The following is an 18,411-nucleotide window of genomic DNA, read 5'->3' as shown; positions in this document are numbered from 1 at the left end:
AAATCACTGATTTATGGGCTGATCTGTCCGTTGGGCCACTTCCAGAGGGATCCAATGGCTGAAATTTGACGTGTACGGTTAGTTTTTGATCCTCGAGCCATGTATACAATTTTGAGCCGAACAGATGATGGAAACCTAGTGATCTTGCATTTTAGCTGACTTTCAGGCCGCTTGAGCTTCAGTTTCTCGATTTTCGCGGATCCCTGGCATGTAATTCCGTCGATCTTGGTCCCCTGGAGTCCGTCCCTTGCCTTTAGTGTCATCAGAGCGTTAAATTCATGCTTTAAGCTCCCTTTTCAGTCCATGCTCGTGAATACACTCTGTATCACAAACATGATTAAAGCGGGCCATTAAACGGTATCATGTTCGTAAATCCAAGTAATAATTGGGGTCTAATATGTAATATTTGACCCTCAACACAACCCCCAACTAGCATTTTGCTAGTCCCAAGCAAAATATGCGAAAATAAGTTGAGAATTCCAGGACAATTCGTATGAACTCGAGTGACTTTTGCAAAACAATTCAGATACGAGACTGTTATGTTGCATGAATGCTGGGCCTTACTCTCTCCCAAACTCAAACACACGGTAAATTTCATAATCAATTTCAAAGTATTAGTCCCTCAATTAGAACAATCCTAAACACTGAGTTCCACAGGTGTATAGTGTAATCTCGACTTTCAACATTAATACGCAACTCTCTATTTTAGGATATCATTGGTAACCAGTAAGAGAGTCCATGATAACCAAAACTTGCCTCGAAGATCATCTTTTCATTCCTTCAGCTTTTGATTTTTGATTTTTTATTATTTTTATTATTTTTTTAATTAATTAATTAATTAATTTATTTTTAAATAAACTTAATACCAAAACAAATCCTCACCTATAGGGAGCAAACCTATGGTGAAGACTGCGTACTCAAACCTTCTTACGTATTATCCGTAGGGAATGAAATCCACGCATATAGGGAGCAAACCTATAGTGAAGAGTCCTTGCCTAACCTCTGTCAATGGTATTTTTTCCTTTCAATTGATCATGACGGGCAATTTTTTTCAAGATGGTTCCTTCCATGCTTACTGATCACCAAATTAACCATTTAGTATCAAATTGAAATCTTAATATGTAAGCGAAATGTAACATGTGAAATCATGACTTAATCAATGTTTAAAACCTCTTACCATGGACTAACAATTTAAATTTAATTGTGAAATCTAATAGATAACTGAATCCAAGAGTCATAAAGTACCAACATCACGCATCTTGAAATTCTAAGTGCACTAGATGGCCGTCAAAATCACTTCGAATTCATCAGAAATCCTAATTTTTTTTTTAAAATTTCCACAATTTTTGTTCAAGACCAAGAAAATGCTGATTAAGTCACCTAATCTCCCACCCCCAACCTAAAATATACATTGTCCTCAATGTAAAAGATATGAGCATGCATTGCACTTGGGACAACGAAAAGTAAATATGAAGTGATGAGAAGATAGTACCTAGATGATGAATCGAGAGACACTTTCCAAGAGATCGAAGCATGGGCGTCGGTCAGCATGAGAGAGAAGGCAACATAAAAAGAACAAAAATAAAATCCTATCTATACCACTTTCGTAGGTGCTCTCGATTGCATTTAACGTATGCAACAAGCCTTTAAACCCCTAGGTTGCCCCTAGTGGACGAGTTGTAGTCTTGTGAGGGTTTGCAGTAATGTTACCCATAAACATTGAACTAACTAATGATAAAAACGAAATGAAATGAAGAGCTGGGTTGCCTCCCAGGAGTGCTAAGTTTACTGTCTATCCTAAAACAGCATAAAGGAAACTATCCTAGTCCTAGGAAAATAGGAAACTTACCTATACCTCCATCAGACTAGGAAGTCAATCCCGGTAAACAAGATCAGTCAGAGGTATGGACATGTCCTCTGAATCGAATTTCTCGACAAATGGCTTTAAGCGATGTCCATTTACTTTAAACTCCTTGCCATTGTCAGGATCTCTTATCTCAACGGCCCCATGAGGATACGCTGTGACCACAATATAAGGGTCGGTCCAACGAGATCGAAGCTTATCCGGAAAGAGATGTAATCGAGAATTCTACAAAAGGACCTTCTGACCAGGAGTAAATGATTTTCGCAAAATGTGTTGGTCATGAAATGCTTTCATCTTGTCCTTGGAGATTCTCGAATTATCATACGCATCATTCCGGATTTTCTCAAGTTCATTCAATTGAAGTTTGCGCAGTGAGCCAGCGTTGTCCAGATTGAAATTAAAATTTTTGATTGCCCAGTATGCTTTATTTTCCAGCTCCATAGGCAAGTGACAAGCTTTCCTATAGACAAGTCTAAAGGGAGACATTCCAATAGGGGTTTTAAAGGCAGTACGGTATGCTCATAAGGCATCGGTCAATCGGATTGACCAATCCTTACGATCAGGGTTAACTGTTTTCTCCAAAATATATTTAATTTTCCTATTAGAAATCTCAGCTTGCCCACTTGTCTGTGGGTGGTATGGGGTGCTCACCTTATGAGAGATACCGTATTTTTTCATTAAGCTCTCAAATAGTTTATTACAAAAGTGTGAGCCCCCATCACTAATGATGGCTCGAGGCGTTCCAAATCGAGAAAGGATGTTTTCTTTTAGGAATTTAATGATCATGCGATAGTCATTAGTTCAACACGGAATCGCTTCGACCCATTTAGTGACGTAATCCACAGCGAGCAAAATATACAGATTTCCAAACGATTGAGGGAATGGTCCCATGAAATCAATGCCCCAGCAATCAAATGCTTCAATGATAAGGATGAGATTCAAAGGCATCATATTTTGACGGGACAATGCTCCCAATTTCTGACAACGCTCACAAGCTTTGCAAAACTCATGAGTGTCCCTAAACATAGTGGGCCAGTAAAAGCCACACTGCAGGATCTTGGCCGTGGTCTTTTTAGCAGAAAAGTGACCACCACAGGCCTGTGAGTGACAGAAGGAGATGACGCTCTGATGCTTATCGTCTGGTGCACATCTCCTTAGGATTTGGTCTGGGCAATATTTAAATAAATAAAGATCATCCCAGAAAAAGTTGCGCACCTCGGTGAAGAATTTCTTCTTATCTTGCGTAGTCCATTATGTCGGTATGGCACCTGTAGCAAGATAATTAGCAATATCAGCGAACCAAGGTGAATGGGAGACTCTGAACAGTTGTTCATCAAGGAACATGTCGTTAATATGGGTCGTCTCAAGGGAATCAGAGGTATTAAGGCGAGAAAGGTGATCAGCCACAACATTTTCTACTCCCTTTTTATCTTTAATTTCCAAATCAAATTCTTGGAGTAGAAGGATCCATCGTATCAGGCGGGGCTTAGAATCATTTTTAGAAAGAAGATACTTCAGTGCCGCATGATCTGTATAGATAATGATCTTGGATCCGATTAGGTAGGACCTAAATTTGTCTAAGGCGAACACTACGGCTAAGAGTTCTTTTTCCGTAGTTGAGTAGTTCACTTGAGCCCGATTTAAAGTCCTACTCGTGTAATGGATGACATAGGGTCTCTTATCTTTTCTCTGGCCTAGAACCGCTCTAAAAGCATAATCAGAAGCGTCGCATATAAGCTCAAAAGAAAGGCTCCAGTCGGGTGGCTGCATGATAGATGCAGTGGTTAACGTGCCCTTAAGCTTGGTGAAAGCTTCCCGGCATTACTCAGTCCACTCGTACGGAGCATCCTTTTGAAGAAGATTACATAAAGGACGAGAGAGGAGACTAAAGTCCTTTATGAATCGCCTGTAAAATCCTGCGTGTCCTAAGAAGGATCGCACGTCTCTGATGTTCTTGCGTGGAGGTAGGTTAGAGATAAGATCGATTTTTGCCTTATTTACCTCAATTCCCTTGGACGAGATGATATGCCCAAGGACAATTCCCTTCTGAACCATGAAATGACACTTCTCCTATTAAGTACCAAGTTCTTTTCTTCACATCTTTTCAGCACACATTTAAGACTTTCCAAGCACTTGTTGAAAGATGGACTGTAAATAGAGAAATCGTCTATGAAGACCTCTAGATATTGCCCCACCATATCAGAAAAGTTACTAAGCATACATCGCTGAAAGGTGGCAGGGGCATTACATAGTCCGAATGGCATCCTTCGGTAGCCAAAGGTGCCGTAGGGACATGTAAATGTGGTCTTTTCCTGGTCTTCAGGGGCTATCTCTATCTGGTTGTAGCCCAAATACCCGTCAAGGAAACAGTAATAGGAATGACCAGCTAACCTTTCCAGGATCTGATCAATGAATGGTAAAGGAAAGTGGTCTTTCCTCGTGATGGTATTCAACTTCCTGTAGTCAATACACATTCTCCAACCAGTAGTGACTCTAGTTGGCACGAGTTCATTATTAGCATTGGCTATGATGGTGATTTCAAACTTCTTAGGGACCACTTGAGTTGGACTCACCCATTCACTATCAGATATAGGGTATATGATACCCACATCCAATAGCTTAAGAACATCGGCCTTAACCACTTCCTTCATATTTGGATTTAGTCTACGTTGTGGTTGCCGAGTGATTTTTGCATTATCCTCAAGATATATGCGGTGAGTACAAATCGAGGGATCGATTGCCTTGAGGTCCGTTATCGTCCATCCCAGGGCTCCTTTATGCTTAATGAGAGTAGATATGAGCATACTCTCCTGTTCTTTCTCTAGGTGGGCAGAGATCACCACCGGATATGTCTCATCTTGACCTAAATAGGCATATTTCAAATCAGAGGGCAAAAGTTTTAGGTCAAGCTTCGGCGGATTGAGGTTAGACGATAGAGGCACTACATCGGTTTGTGGCAACTCTTCAAATTGTGGCCTTCACTGGTTAACTTCAAGTACCGGTGCAGTATCAAGCAAGGCGTGCGTCTCCCTAATCATGTCATCATCAAAATCATGGGAGTGGGCCAGGCACGTCTCTAGATGGTCGGAGGACAAAGTCAGAGGTGTCGTATCTTCCACGAAAGAGTCAATCATGTTAATGTCGTGGAAATCGTCATCATCCTCTGAGTTGCTGCCGTTATTGAAAAGATGTTTGACTCCAATGTCAAATTTTCAAAAGACATAGTCATGACACCATTCCTGTAATTGATAATTGCATTTGACGTGGCAAGGAATGGGCGACCAAGAATGACGGGAATCTGAGTGCTCATGTTATTGATGGGTTCAGTGTCCAGGATGATAAAATCTACAGGGTAGTAAAATCTATCAACTTGGACCAACACATCCTCAATTATCCCTCTTGGTACACGAACAGAGCAATCAGCAAGTTGTAGTGTGGTTAGGGTGGGTTTTAATTCACCCAAAGCTAACTGTTTGTATACCGAGTAGGGAATCAGATTGACGCTCGCTCCTAAGTCAAGAAGTGCGTGATCAATTCGATGGTTTCCGATTACACTTGATATAGTTGGGCTACCGGTATCCTTAAATTTCTGCAGCACGTCTTGCTTCAGGATGGCACTCACTTTCTTAGTCAAGAAGATTTTCTTTTGAATACTTTGCCGTCTTTTGGTCGTGTATAAGTCTTTCAGAAATTTGACATATGAAGGAATCTGTTTCATGACATCAAGTAGAGGAATGTTAACTTTCACTTGTTTCAACACCTTTAGAATATCCTGAGAGTTAGAAAGACGTTTTGGTGCAACCAACCGTTGGGGGAACGGAGCAACTGGCTTCTCTAGAAGTTCCGGTTCTAATTTTTGTGGGGCATCACTAGATCCATCATTGTTGTCCTCTTCTGGTTCTTGAGGCTTTTCGGGCCTAACCGGAAGAGTTTTATCAATGATCTTTCCATTCCTAAGAATGGTGATGGATTTAGTGTGCCTCATCTGATTTGAAGAGCTGGGATCACTAATCTCGTACTGCGGTTTAGGATTGGGGAGAGGTTGTGCAGGAAACATCCCCTTTTTTATAACCGCCATATGAGAATCTATCTTTTGCATAAAATCTGTAATTCCCCGCATTGCCTGAGCCAGCTCTTGTGTGGAATTTTGAACCGGTTCCTCTTGAGGTTTCACTTGATTTGGATTTTGATTGAAGAAACCTTGAGGGGTAGCCGTTTGTCCATTCCTCCAACTAAAGTTTGGATGATTTTTCCAACCAGGATTATACGTATTGGAGTTAGGTCCAGTAAAAGGTCTTTGATAGTTGTTTACGGCATTGACTTGTTCATTCAACACTCCTCGAAAGGCGGGTATTGTAGGACAATTTTCAGTTGTGTGAATGTTGCAATCACAGATGTCGCAAACAATTTCATTAACCTTATCCTTCTTTCCTTCCATGGCCTCAACTTTCCTTATGAGCGTAGTCACTTTACACTTGAGATCATCCTCTTCTTTCAAGAGATATAATCCACCTTTCTCCTTTAATTGAGTCGGCCTAGACGTGGTGTTCAACTTTAGGTAATAGTCCCATGATTGTGTTTTTTCAACAAGACTATCGAGGTAATCCCATACCTCGTCAACATTTTTATTAATGAATTCTCCATTACACATTGTCTCGACCATTTGGTGCATGGAAGATGTCAGTCCATCATAGAAAAAATTTGTAATGCGCCACGTTTCAAATCCGTGTTGTGGGCATGAACTGACCACATCTTTGAACCTTTCCCAACATTGGAAGAATGTTTCATCTTCCTTTTGGGCAAAGTTCATGATTGCTTTTCTGAGGGTAATTGTTTAATGATGTGGGAAGAATTTTTTTATGAATTCTCTCTGCATGTCGTTCCATGTGCCAATGGATCTAAGACGCAGTGAATGTAACCACGTCTTAGCCTTCTCTTTTAAGGAAAAAGGAAAGAGTTTCAGCCTGATTGTATCCTCAGATACATTAGGAAAATATAATGTAGCTATAATCTCATCGAACTCTTTCAAATGTAAATATGGACTTTCTGATTCAAGTCCATGGAATTTGGGAAGGAGTTGGATAACTCCTGGCTTGATGTCCATTTATCCTGTGTTTTCAGGGAAAATTATGCATGAGGGCGTACTCACTTCCGCCGGTTGTAGATAATCTTGTAAAGTACGAGGCGGGGGTGCCTGATGCACCTCATTCTCATCCTGGGTATCCTCCACCCTGGGTGGAAGTAGAGGAGGTTGGTCTTCAGCCATAACTTCAATTAACTCAGGGGATTTCGAGTGGTGTTTAGTCCTGCGATGGATAGTCAACCCCTCAACCAATCCTCATTCAGTCAAGAGACGTCGAGTGTTGTCACGGACCCACTTGGGCATTAAACACTCGCAGCCCTCAATCAAATTCGAACAAAAAGAAAATCTAGAAAGAAAAAGAGAGTTGGAAAGAAATTACCAACTTGAAATCCCTAAGTTAAAGACCTGCAAAAGAAAACAAACAAGTCAGTTTCTAAAAGAAGAAAAGTCTAAACTAGAAAGTAAATTACTAAAAGAGAACCGAAAAATAGAAAGTAGAGAGAAAGCTTACCGAATTAGAAATTTCTACCTTAAAAGCCTACACAATAAGAAAGTTAGTTTCTAAAAAGGAAAGTATCAGAATTAGAGAGTGTCTAAAAATGAAGGAAAGATGAGTTAGTTTCTAAAATTAGAAAGAATCTCTAAAGAGGGAAATAACTAACCTAGTTTCTAGAAACAAAAGAGGAAAGTTTCTAAAAATAAACTAGTTCTTAAAAATAGAAGAATACTAGAAAATAGAAAATTTCTAAAATTAAAAGAAAGCTTAGAATAAGAAAATTTCTAAAACTCAAACAATAATTCTAAAAATAGAAAAAGTAGAGGAATTAGAAAGGGATTACCAATTTAGAAGTTATTTCAGGATCCTACAAAAACAGGAAAACAAGTTAGTTTCTAAAAATAAAATAAAAACCTTTAACCTAAAGTTAGTAAAATCCTAATCTTAACCTAATTCTAAAACTAATTAATTTCAGAAAAACGTAGCTGTCAATCCCTGGCAACGGTGCCAAAAACTTGTTCACTCCCCAAGTATAGGGTTGTGATGTAGTAATAAACTCGGTGAGACCGAGGTCGAATCCCAAGGGACTGATACCTGTACGTAATCTGAAACTAGGTAGAAATAGAAATAGCCTAAGATGAAATCGAAATCAAATATAAATTGATGAATAATGGTGAGAGATTAATCTAAAACTTAAGAGAAATCAGAAATAAGAAACTAGGGATTCAGAGGATCCACTTGTAGAGATCAGGGAGATCTTTATGCCTGCTTCAAAAATCATGGAACTTAAACTGAACTTCCTCTGATATAATTTTCAAAGAGATGAAAGGTATATGAATTAGAATGGATTCCCTCACCAAACCATGCCCAGGAGACAAAGTCAACAACAGAATTAAACCAATTACCAACCAATCAGATGATTATGAAGGTTAGGAAGGAAACCGCCATCCAACCATGCCCAAGAGATGATGGCGAACAACAGGGTTTCCTGACCTCATAATCAAAATAAGGAAAAAGAAATACTCAAAGCCATTGCAAACCCATTGTAATGTCAATCACAACAGGCCATTAAAGACTACAAATATTCTCATAATAAAATTAAATCAAAAATCAATTCAGTCTAAACAAAAGGCATAGCAACAGTCTCCCATCACGCTACAGGCTTCACCTCTTAGCCCTAGCTAAGAGGGTTAGCCTAGAAAAGACATGATTAGGCTATTCTCTTAAAAATAATAAAACAATAAAAACATAAAGAACTTCAAAAAGAAAACATTTCTCTGCTTCTCTTCCTGACGTAGGTCCCTACAAAAAACCGTCCCCTCTTCTCTCTCTCTTTTCCTTTTATATCAGCAGCAGGAGTCGGCTGGTGTAGAAGTCCAGCCGTGGAGAGCTTATGCTGTCCCTGCATAAGTCAGTTTGCAATGGAGCCGGACTCCCTGTTTACGCAGTGGAATCAAAAGCAAAGCCTTATGCGTCTGTGGTGATTGATAGGCCTAGGATTGATGTCAAACGAGAAATCCGACCCGTCCATTGAATTCCTCTTGGAATTTCAGTCGAGACGGAGTATTTTTTTTCAGGTTTAGTGCGGCCCATCAATTGAAACAGTTCCTCCATCTATCTTCCGTTCGGACGATCAAAAACTGATCTCCGATGTCTTTTGAAATTTATCCACCTAGGCCTGAGTGAGAGGAGCGGTTTGAGTCTCATAAACAGTTTGGATCTGACCGTTGATGCACGGTGTTGGCCCAAAGAGATCAGCCGCAAGTCCCTGTTTAAGCTTTCGCAGCAGAGACCGAAACAGAAGGCTCTGTTTTTTGAATGAGAGTTGGTGGGGTCCACATACTTGGTATCTTCAAAATCCATTACGTCCATTAGTTTCTCCTCAGAAAACCGTTTTGAGATGGTCAGTTTTAGATTGGGTTGAGTGTGGCCCATTGAATTTTTAAACCGGCCGTCCGTCTTCCGTTTGAACGATCGAAAATCGATCTCCGATGTATCTTGAAATTTCTCCACCTAGGCCATGGTAACATGGACCGTGGGAGTCTGATGAATGGTCCAGATTTATTATCTGGAGAGCGAGTGGGGTCCACTGATGAAAAATGGATGGACAGCGTCCGCCCGCTGTTGCTGCGGAAGAAGAAGACGGGTCAGCTCGTCTTTGACCGGGTTGACCGTCCGGTGCACGGCCGGTGCGTGTACACTATGTACACGCACTGTTCATGTAGGGTTCACTGTGATGTTCGTGAGACATCTGCTCCGTCCATTTGTTGTGTCACTCCATTTAAGGCATCGAGAACAAAATTAAAGCATTTTCAGATACCAGGCGGGCCCCAAATCACTATTTATGGGCTGATCTGTCTGTTGGGCCACTTCCAGAGGGATCCAATGGCTGAAATTTGGCGTGTACGGTTAGTTTTTGGTCCTCGAACCATGTATACAATTTTGAGCCGAACAGATAATGGAAACCCAGTGATCTTGCATTCTGGCTGACTTTCAGGCCGCTTGAGCTTCAGTTTCTCGATTTTCGCAGATCTCTGGCACGTAATTCCATCGATCTTGGTCCCCTGGAGTCCGTCCCTTGCCTTTAGTGTCATCAGAGCGTTAAATTCATGCTTTAAGCTCCCTTTTCAGTCCATGCTCATGAATACACTCTGCATCACAAACATGATTAAAGCGGGCCATTAAATGGTATCATGTTCGTAAATCCAAGCAATAACTGGGGTCTAATATGTAATATTTGACCCTCAACATCAGGCAATGAGCTGAGCAATAATAAAGCTTGTAGTTCATCGTCCAGGACCATCTTTATAGCGAAGAGCTGGTTCAATATATTGCTGACCTCATTTATGTGCCCAGCCACAGAACCACCATCTTTGAACTTGAGATTTGTAAGTCATCTTATCAAAAAAATCTTATTGCCGGCTGTCTTTCTCTCATATAATCCTTGTAATTTCAGTCATAAGCTAGCGGCTGAGGTCTCCCAAGACATATGGTGGAATACGGAATCGTCCAGTCATTGTCTAATAAACCTCACCACCTTATGGTCTAACTTCTTCCAATCATCATCTAACATATTTTTTGTCTTTATTGATATACCTAGAATTGAAGCATACAAGTCCTTGCAATAAAGCAAGTCTTCCATCCTAGCCTCTCATCCCTATAAAAGCCTGTGATAGCCTATAATGCCAATGGACTGTTGGAGCCATACAATAATTATGGCAGGCATATGGAACACCTGTAAATAAGCTGTAACAAAAACTCGATCATGGTTTTAAGTCATTGCATGGAGTTCATGCAGTAGAATGTGCTAAATGTTACCCCCGAAAAAATCATGGGTAGATTAGCTGAAACTAGGTTTATCCATTGTTGATGAGAAACCTGAAACATCTCTTCTTCTTTTGGTCCCTATTTCATGTGTATGGTGCAACATTTAAACACTTGTTTGTTTTTTTCTAAGATAGCTCTGTGTGATAGTTTTTCTTTTCTTTTCAAGTCATATCCAGTTAAGTTAGCTGGTCAAGCATGTATCTGACCAAGAAGCCTTCCTTTGTGTCGGTCTATTTCTTCTACTAAAACATGCATCCTTTACATGCATTTGTCCCTCTCTCTGTGATTTAGGCTAGCTTCTCTATTGGACTACTTTGCAGGCCAGTTCCTTACTAATTCAGGATGATGAATTACTGATACATCGGTATGGTTGAGTACAGCTGATGTGCTATTATATCTTGATTGTAGCATTTCGGCGTGGAGTGCATACCCCCCCCCCCAACACACACACACACATTGAATTTGTTGCACCTTTGAAACTGATTTCTAGCTAACATTTAAAGATTTGTGCTACACATTCCCTTAGGCTGCTTCTCATTGGCTGCATATCATCCCTTAGGTGTTTTGGCTGCTTCTCATTTGTTGCACCTTTGAAACTAATTTCAAGTCACTCACATTCAGGTTGTCATGGTTGGAACATGACAAGCCTTTTTCAGGAGTAGGTTTAATTTAGATTTTTTGCTTAGGAGATCTGTTGATCACCTTTTTATTTTGACAAAACATTCTTTTTTTAAAAAAAAATGATAATACAATTTTATTTTTTTTTAAAAAAATGTACAAAATGTGGATTAGCAGTCAAGACAATTTCAGGGTCAGCTTGGCTCTATCAGTTTTTTGTTTTTTGTTTTTTAATTTTTATTTATTTATTTATTTTTAAATAAAGAAAGTGAACTTGTCTTGGCTCTAGGGAAACTTTGGTTGAATTGAGGACTTGAAAGTGTCAACCAAGTACATGGAACAAAAAAAAAAAAAAAAACCCTGGTCAAGTGTTGAAGTTGTAATTTCATTTCTTAAAATTCAATTGAGCACTTGAAAGTGTCAACCAAGTACATGGAACAAAAAAAAAAAAAAAAAGCATTCCATTTCCTTTTCCACTAATTTCTGTGTGAATGCATTTCAATGAAATGTTGGTATCTAGGGAACTTCTGCTAGATTTCTATATGAGTTCAGGGAAAAAGAAGCCTGACCAAATAATCATTTTTTGGTATGTTCTTATTAATAATTTTGAAAAAGTTTTTTTTTTGGAGGCTCATTTCTGGATTATATTTCCATAGGTCTGCATTTGGTTGGTGTTGTAGAATGATACCATCTAATACTCAGCATTTGGTAAACTATGTGTGCGTGTGTGTGTGTGTACATATATAATTGTTTGCTAGATCAACCATTGCTCTCTACATGCACTCTTAAATGCAGCTATGGGATATTTGAGCTGTGTCCTGTCTCGAATCCTCCTGTATGTATTGCTTTTAGTGAGATCGAATTTTTTGCCTACAGGTTAAAGTTATGAAGGAGCGTGCAGTGCCTAGAGCAGTGTATGTACCCACCACCACTGTTCGGATGGCACCTGCAAGCACAGAGCAGCAATCGCTTGCGCCAGTAGCCCTGCCTTCAGCACCTGAGACCCCAACTCCTAGTGACAAAAATGCCCCTGAAAGAAGCAATATTCACGAGGAAAGTGACTTTGTATTTCATTCTGTTACTGACCAATCAGCCCATGAGCAATGCTGAATTCAGCTTAGGTACGATCATATATGTGTGTGTCATGTAGTTTACTTAATATCTACTTTACTCACTTGTCCCTATACTAGTCACCTCACCTCTTCTTCTCCCTCTTTCTAAACTGAACATGGGCAAATTCAGTTTGCAGCAATGGTGAAAGCAATCGGGATTTGAAGCTTGTATTAGTTCATGAAAACCCTCTTCATCAAAATATTTGTCGGTATGCAATCAGAACATGTTCTTATATGAATTCATCTAAAATCAAATCAATCTTTGGGCCGATTATTGATATCTAATTGACCCGCTTCTAATTTTTCTTTTCGTTTATTGCATAGTTTTGAAATTACCCATATCAATATTTTTTGCAAAATTGTGGAGACATAGGGTAAAACCCAGTTCTTGGATGATTTATCGAAAACCATTTTCATTGTTTAATGCAGCTGCGTAAAATAGGTGTTATAGACAATTCTGGTCCTTTATGGACTGGTTTGATTCTTTCATTGTTTGGGTTTCTTGTTTTGTTTGTTTCTTTATAGGTAGGAAACTGCGATTGAGAGAAAATGGGTTATCGATTCAACACCCTTAGTTACTGAAGTATTTAGGTTATCGTCAATGACTAAGGGTGTTGCTTCCCTTAGTCAGTGAAGTATCTGCGTTGAATTGGTTTAAGTTACATTCTTGTTTTTGAATGTAAAGATGTCATGTCAATACTCAAGATCCAAGCACACCCAACGTGTTTACCATGTCATAGATGCCCTGCTCCAATAATCAGGCCAGTCCACTCATCATGTGGGCCAGAGCACACAAATGGCAGTCACTGTCAAAGAAGCCTTGTTTTTAGGCATGCCCCAATGAGGAGCAGACTGTCATGACTTGTGGGCAAGGGAATGTACATAGCGGGGTCCACCTACTGATGGCTTGGATGCTCACCGCACATGCCTACATATAGATGGGCCGGGTAATGCACAGGTGGGATTAGAAAACCTCAGTTTGCAGTAATCAATCAAATTTTTTTTGGGCAAATGACATAGAGTTGAGCATCAAATACATAAATATATAACACATTAGAATTACAAAGATACAAGCTTTCAGCTAGCTGTTAGTGTGAGGGACACTTCAAGTAGATTATTTATTTATTTATTTCATGAATCACTAAAATATATTTCAAAAAAGAAGAAAGGATAATAGATCATCATCTTCTCAGTTTTTGAATGCACATAGACACTCCACAAACAACTTTTGCTGAAATTTCTTTCCATCCATCATGGATTGCATGGACTCATTTTAATTTTCTTATTCTTTTGGCAAACCAGGTGATGATTGTGGAAATCAATCCTCTACTTGTCAATGATCTGTATTTTCTGGAAGAATTATGTTCATGATTGTTGTGGCTAAAACATTTCTTTGGTGGTATTTTACTTAAACTTTAATCAGAATTGCAACATGGGTTTGCAAGTAAGCAACCGGCTCCGACAATGCCAAAGACCCAACATTCCCTTTATTGTTTTGTTGTCATAAAAAAAAATTAGTTAGTCCAGTTATCTATTTTTATGAATTATTATTGTATTATTTTCTTTCCAAAAATCAGGTCTCCGCCAAAACTTGTGGATGTGACAATGGTTGCAACTGGCATCATTCTGGGTCCATATGCTTTCACATCATTAAATACCCGTTGGAAGGTATATCTTCAAATTATCAGTTCATCTCTTGTAATTGACAAGAATTTTGTTCTTTTAATTGGTTGGAAGTGTCTGATTTTTAAATGGTTGGTTATTTGTTCCAATGCAAACTAGTAAATATGCAAAATTCCACTTGTCATTTTGTTTTTTGTAGAGGCCAAAGTGCTTCATTGTTGTATGAACAAAATAGGAAGTCAAACAAGTGAAGTTCATTGGGATATCTAAAACAGTTTAAATTCATTTTTAAAGAAATGGGTTTGACTGAATTGTTCCATTTCAATCGGCAAATGTCACATTGCCATGCATATCCATCATGTCTTGCAGGTATGCAAGGATGAGTTCTACATTATGAAAGGTTGGCCAACCTGTTTTGTACTCTATATGTGAATGGTAAGTGGGTGTTCTACTAAAAGTTACACCCTTCAGCAATGAGCCAATAATAGCTCATTCATTGGTTGTATCTCTTTTATGCTTCCTATTTCAATGTATGGAGCACATGTATGTGCTTTTTGTGCTTTCTCAGATTTTGGGGTGAGCGTCCCTATCTTTAGTTAGTCTTCTTTATAAGATTTCTATTTTTGGGCTATATGGTACTTCTCAGTTTTCCATTTTGGCGCCTTAGAAATGGTTGATGATTACTCACAGGTAATGTATCAATGTTCTAATCCTTCGGTAGGTACCTCTATTGCTCATACTTTGATGAAGTCCACAGTGGCTGCATCCAACAAACAAAGAATTAGATGGACTAGGGAACTGCATGGGCAGTTTGTCAAAGCTGTCAATCATCTTGGAAGTGTGGTGAGTGAGTAACACGCCCCAATCATCTTTTTCAAACTCTTTAGTGTTGTACGTTGTATTCTGAAATTTGTTTATTTAGAAATGTGAATGTAGGATGCATTGTATGATTTGATTGCTATTTGTAATATGAATCCATTGTTTTCTTTCCCGATTGCATTTTATGTACTATTCCTAGCAACATTAATTATATTAGCTTAGATGAGTTGATCAATCACAGCAGTTTTCTTTCTCACTGTATTTTGATTTCTTCCTATATAATGTTACACAAACCAATAGTCCATCAAACCACATTACTCATGTTGGATTTTGCCATAGTTTCGAAGATTAGCAGGTACATTTTTGATTTCTTCCTATATAAATGTTTTATTTGTCTTTCTTTCTTTTGAGATGTGTACAAAGGTATGCTTGTTTGATTGTATCTACAAATGTTATTTTATACAGGCAGGCTGACAAGCTAAAGAAGTCATTGGAGGATGAAATTCATTTTCTCAAGGGAAGGGTTTCGGAACTTGAAAGTGATCTTGTGTCAAAGTCCACAGAAGTTACATTTGTAGTTTCAAGGAAAGAAGAAGCTCTATCTTCTGTATTTGCTAAAATTAACCATCTGAAGGAAGACAATTATGTAAAAACGTGAGCATTCTTGCATTATATGGAGGGTGTTTACTGTGTTGGAGTGTATTTGTTTCTTGCACATGAATGCACGCCTTAGTTATAATTCTTATGATAGGTTGAGCAAAGTGAAGTATTGTTTATTTAGAAATGTAAATGTGGGATGCATTGTATGATTTGATTGCTATTTGTAATAAATGCATCATTTTTTTCCTGATTGTATTTTATGTGTTATTCCTATTAGCATTAAGCAGATGAGTTATCAATCACAGCAGGTTCTTGCAATGGAAACCGGCACCATTATTACAATTTTAAAAAATAGCTATGAATTTTGGGCCGAGCTATATATCTGAAAACCATAGCTAATGCTGGTTACATTTCGCTACAGAAATTTTAGCTAGGGCTTTTGTTTGTTACTAATATGTATTACTACGGATTATATCCGTAGCAATAGGTTTTTGGCTTTTAGCTACCCCACCAATAGCGACAGACGTGCTACGGACTATATCTGTAGCAAAATTTCTTTCACTACGGTCTTTGGCCGTAGCCTTGACCCTTTTTGGCCGTAACCTTTGCATGTCTGCCGCTACAGAAATTTCAGCTACGGCTTTTATTTATAGCTACTGATATCTATTGCGACGGATATAATCCGTAGCAATAGGTTTTTTGTCCTTTAGCTACCCCATCAATAGCGACAAATGTGCTACAGACTATATCCGTAGCAAAAAGTCTTTAGCTACGGTTTTTGGTCGTAGCCTTTGCCTATTTTTCTTGTAGTGGATGTTGCCTTTTTTCCTTGTTTCCCTTCTCATTACATGAAATTGAACATGGTTCACCCCTAAGTCTAAAGTAAATTTGAGAAAATTGTACCGCATGTCTCCTATACAATTAAATTAAGTTAAATGCTTGTAGATTGTTTGCATGCATGCCTGAATTTTCTGTAAATTAGGAGTAGTACATGATCCTCTTATGATAATAAGCAATTTGAAAGTTATTTACATGCATGCCTGAAATTTCTTCAATTAGAAGTAGTTCATGAATTTCTTATGATATTAAGTAGTCGAACCTTATATACAGGCATGCTTAAATTTTCTACAATTAAAAGAAATTCATGATTTTCTTTATATTGTTAGGTAAATTTAAATCCCCCTTATTGGGTTGGCCCACAAACACCCATGCCCGTAGAGCAGCCCCATCGATAGGGCTATCCAATGGTCAATCTGACCCATTTAGTTGGAGTATGGATAGCCAACAGTAGTTGGACTACATGAGACGCTCGTTTCTAATGTCGTATGTTCTGCAACTCGCCTGAATGGGGCAAATTGGCTCACTATTTGTCCAATTATGTGTGTTAACCATATATAGTCACACCTGCCTGAATCTGAAGCACCCCATACCTTTGAGAGGCATATTAATAACCGTTAGTGATTCGATACCACTAAGACTCATGAGCCGGGCATGGTAGAATGGGACACTGTGTCCGAGCTGTCGGCCTACACTGGGGTGACGAGCCTCCCCATAATGACTAGTGAGCAACCAAGTCTCGAGAGCTTGGTATGGTAGAATGAAACAATGTGTCCGTGCTGTCGGTCTACGATGAGGGGATGAGCCTCCTTATAGTAACCAGTGAGCACAATAGGTGACAAATCCTTGTTCGAATGACCCCCGTCAAATTACTTGGCCAATGGGTTGTGTAAGAGTACTGTTTGAATGACCCAGGCATGAATGAGATTGGATGACGAGCCCTTCCTTGTGGTGATTTAGTTATGTGACAAGCCCGTACCTCAGAACTGAGTAGTCATACTCAGTGTTTAGGTGATGACCCATACCGAGTTGATCCTCATAGTTTTAGGTATCATGCTTTACCTTTGGATTTATTAATTTGTGAGACAGATGGATGATACCTAAATTTGGATCATGGATTGCAAGCTCAGAGCCGCCATGGTCGCCCTGGGCCAAGTGATCTGGGTAAGAGCATTGATTAAATGAAGGTGTTTCAGTTTCCCCAATCTTGCTGGATGAATAGACTTAATTAAATACTTTGCTAACATAAATATTCATGGAATTGCATTAATTAGGTTTGCGACTTGACAGTCACGGTCATCTTATGAGGGAGTCTTGGGCATTGTGAACATAAGATGATGTCGTTCGAGGAAGTGTTGGATGGTGAGGGCATGCATCATATCATATAACATGCATGTGCATTAATAAGAGTTGCCAGGAACTGTGTGTTGGATGATTTTCATTAATTGCGCCTATGGAATTGATAACATGTGTAACTTTTCATATCATTGTTTATCTTTCCAGGTTAGGTCGTTTACAGTCTCCTTATCTAGTCACGTGCTTCCAACATTGTACCAAGATGCCTTGGTTGACCTAGTTAGTGAAAGACCATGGAAGATGAGATGCAAGCAATGCACTCTTATGGCACTTAGACGTTGGTCCCATTATCACCTAGAAAACACACAATTAGTTGTAGGTGGGTATTTACCATTAAATACCGACCAGATGGCATTGTGGAATGACTAAATGTAAAAAATGTTTTTCTACATGGCGACTTATCAGAGGAAGTTTACATAGGTAACCGTCAATATTCATTGCTCAAGGGGAGAGTGTTTGTAAATTTTTGAAGGCAATATATGGACCAAAGCAATCACTGTGTGCATGGTTTGAGAAGTTTAGTGACGCTCTTATCCATATTGGTTTCCATTTTTGTCATATGGACTAGTCCATTTTCATGAAGTCAAGTGTAAAAGAAATAGTGATTTTAATTATCTACACTACCAGAAAACGAGACAAAGGCTACAGATAAAAGCTGTAGCTAAAGGCCTATGGC

The 18,411-nt window shown here is 39.0% G+C and overlaps 1 non-coding gene across 1 annotated transcript; it reads left to right on the top strand.

Moving 5' to 3' along the window:
- Positions 1-6,585: 6,585 nt before the first annotated feature.
- On the top strand, positions 6,586-6,692 carry LOC131222041 (small nucleolar RNA R71). The gene has a single exon (XR_009159750.1). It is a non-coding gene; the product is annotated as a small nucleolar RNA R71 (small nucleolar RNA).
- Positions 6,693-18,411: the final 11,719 nt, after the last annotated feature.

The sequence above is a fragment of the Magnolia sinica genome, chromosome 12 (genome assembly GCF_029962835.1).
Source record: "Magnolia sinica isolate HGM2019 chromosome 12, MsV1, whole genome shotgun sequence".
Classification (NCBI taxonomy): Eukaryota; Viridiplantae; Streptophyta; class Magnoliopsida; order Magnoliales; family Magnoliaceae; genus Magnolia; species Magnolia sinica.
This window is presented reverse-complemented; position numbering and strand designations above follow the sequence as displayed.